The sequence below is a fragment of the Petromyzon marinus genome, unplaced genomic scaffold (genome assembly GCF_048934315.1).
Source record: "Petromyzon marinus isolate PM22_M1 ecotype Great Lakes invasive population unplaced genomic scaffold, UKy_Petmar_22M1.pri1.0 PM_G_Scaffold_25, whole genome shotgun sequence".
Taxonomy (NCBI): domain Eukaryota; kingdom Metazoa; phylum Chordata; class Hyperoartia; order Petromyzontiformes; family Petromyzontidae; genus Petromyzon; species Petromyzon marinus.
In genome coordinates, this window is record NW_027422817.1 from 131389 (window position 1) to 134687 (window position 3299).

The following is a 3299-nucleotide window of genomic DNA, read 5'->3' on the forward strand; positions in this document are numbered from 1 at the left end:
GAGCCGCCATTCGCCACTAAGTGGCACTTGTGCCAGGCTAGGTGCACTCCCGAAGCCACTAACATCACAACTTCCATAATCACCATCACCCCAACAACACCTCCTCATCACAACTACATCACACCCCCATCAGCAACTCCCTTCACCACCATCACCTCCCCCATCACCATCACCGCCCTCACCTTCCCCAACCTCGCCATCACCACCTCCCCCATCACCACCTCCCCCATCACCACCTCCCCCATCACCCACCTCCCCCATCACCACCCTCCCCCATCACCACCTCCCCCATCACCACCTCCCCCATCACTACCCTCCCCCATCACCACCTCCCCCATCACCCACCTCCCCCATCCCACCTCCCCCTTCACCACCCTCCCCCATCACCACCTCCCCCATCACCACCTCCCCCATCACTACCCTCCCCCAGCACCACCCTCCCCCATCACCATCCTCCCCCATCACCACCTCCCCCATCACTACCCTCCCCCATCACCACCCTCCCCCATCACCACCTCCCCCATCACCATCCTCCCCCATCACCACCTCCCCCATCACCACCTCCCCCATCACCACCCCACACACCCTCCCCCATCACCACCTCCCCATCACTACCTCCCCCATCACCACCTCCCCCATCACCACCCTCCCCCATCACCACTCTCCCCATCACCACCTCCCCCATCACCATCCTCCCCCATCACCACCTCCCCCATCACCACTTCCCCATCACCACCTCACCCATCACCACCTCCCCCATCACCACCTCCCCCATCACCACCTCCCCCATCACCACCTCCCCCATCACCACCCTCCCCCATCACCACCTCCCCCATCACCACCTTCCCCATCACCACCACTCCCCATCCCACCCTCACCCATCACCACCTCACCCATCACCACCCTCCCACACCACCTCCCCCATCACCACCTCCCCCATCACCACCCTCCCCCATCACCACCTCCCCCATCACCACCTCCATCCTACCCTCCCCCATCACCACCCTCCCCCATCACCACCTCCCCCATCACCACATCCCCCATCACCACCTCCCCCATCACCATCCTCCCCCATCACCACCTCCCCCATCACCACATTCCCCATCACCACCTCACCCATTCACCACCTCCCCCATCACCACCTCCCCCATCACCACCTCCCCCATCACCACCTCCCCCATCACCATCCTCCCCCATCACCACCTCCCCCATCACCACATTCCCCATCACCACCTCACCCATCACCACCTCACCCATCACCACCTCACCCATCACCACCTCCCCCATCACCACCTCCCCCATCACCACCTCCCCCATCACCACATTCCCCATCACCACCTCCCCCATCACCCCCCATCACCACCATCACCACCTCCCCCATCACCCCCATCACCACATCCCCCATCACCATCCTCCCCCATCACCATCCTCCTCGCCGCCTTTCTTCACCAGGGAGGGAAATCCGCGAGCTTCCTCTTGCACTGAACTCGCGCCTTGTTGCTGCTGCTGCTGTTGTTGTTGTCCGTCTGTTTATCTCTCTTCTTCTTCTTCTTTCATTACTTCTTCGTCTCCTGCTGATTTCTACTTCTTCCGGCTGCGCGGAAGTGCGCGGAGGTCACGTGGGGGGGACGAGAGCCGCTTCACCTCTCCCGCAGGGGGGGTGTGGGGGGCGCTGCACCGCGCGGAGGGATACACGCGGCGAGCAGGTGAAGGCGATGACCCCTTCGCCCCGCCCCCTTCGCCCCGCCCCCTTCCCCCCGCCCCATTCGCCCCGCCCTCCTTCCCCCCGCCCCCTTTCCCCCCCATTCCCCCCGCCCCCCTTCCCCCCGCCCCCATTCGCCCCGCCCCCTTCCCCCCAACGTCCCAATCGATTTTGTCTCCGTGTGGGGTTCATGGCGATGCGCAAACTCTGCACATTTGGCCTACTCTTCCACTTGGTCCTGCCTCTCCTCCTCCACCTCGTCACGTGTAACTACGGTGAGCAGAGTCGGTCGATAAATCGGGTACCAAGTTGCGGTGGACGTTGTGAGTGGTGGTGCAGTGGTTAGTGTGGGGAGTGGTGGTGCAGTGGTTAGGTCACTGTGTGTAGTGGTGTGGGAGTGGTGGTGCAGTGGTTAGGTCACTGTAGTAGTGTGGGGAGTGGTGGTGGAGTGGTTGGTGTGGGGAGTGGTGGTGCAGTGGTTAGGTCACTGTGTGTAGTAGTGTGGGGAGTGGTGGTGCAGTGGTTAGGTCACTGTGTGTAGTAGTGTGGGGGAGTGGTGGTGCAGTGGTTAGGTCACTGTGTAGTAGTGGTGCGGAGTGGTGGTGTAGTGGTTAGGTCACTGTGTGTAGTAGTGTGGGGAGTGGTGGTGGAGTGGTTAGCTCACTGTGTAGTAGTGTGGGGAGTGGTGGTGCAGTGGTTAGGTCACTGTGTGTAGTGGTATGGGGAGTGGTGGTGCAGTGGTTAGTGTGGGGAGCGGTGGTGCAGTGGTTAGGTCACTGTGTGTAGTAGTGTGGAGAGTGGTGGTGGAGTGGTTAGGTCACTGTGTAGTGGTGTGGGGAGTGGTGGTGCAGTGGTTAGGTCACTGTGTAGTAGTGTGCGGAGTGGTGTGTAGTGGTAAGGTCACTGTGTGTAGTAGTGTGGGGAGTGGTGGTGGAGTGGTTAGCTCACTGTGTAGTAGTGTGGGGAGTGGTGGTGCAGTGGTTAGGTCACTGTGTGGGGAGTGGTGGTGGAGTGGTTAGCTCACTGTGTAGTAGTGTGGGGAGTGGTGGTGCAGTGGTTAGGTCACTGTGTGTAGTGGTATGGGGAGTGGTGGTGCAGTGGTTAGGTCACTGTGTGTAGTTGTGTGGGGAGTGGTGGTGCAGTGGTTAGTGTGGGGAGCGGTGGTGCAGTGGTTAGGTCACTGTGTGTAGTAGTGTGGAGAGTGGTGGTGGAGTGGTTAGGTCACTGTGTAGTGGTGTGGGGAGTGGTGGTGCAGTGGTTAGGTCACTGTGTAGTAGTGTGCGGAGGGTGGTGTAGTAGGTTAGGTCACTGTGTGTAGTAGTGTGGGGAGTGGTGGTGGAGTGGTTAGCTCACTGTGTAGTAGTGTGGGGGAGTGGTGGTGCAGTGGTTAGGTCACTGTGTGGGGAGTGGTGGTGCAGTGGTTAGGTCACTGTGTGTAGTAGTGTGGGGAGTGGTGGTGCAGTGGTTAGGTCACTGTGTGTAGTAGTGTGGGGAGTGGTGGTGCAGTGGTTAGGTCACTGTGTGTAGTAGTGTGGGGAGTGATGGTGGAGTGGTTAGGTCACTGTGTGGGGAGTGGTGGTGCAGTGGTTATGTCACT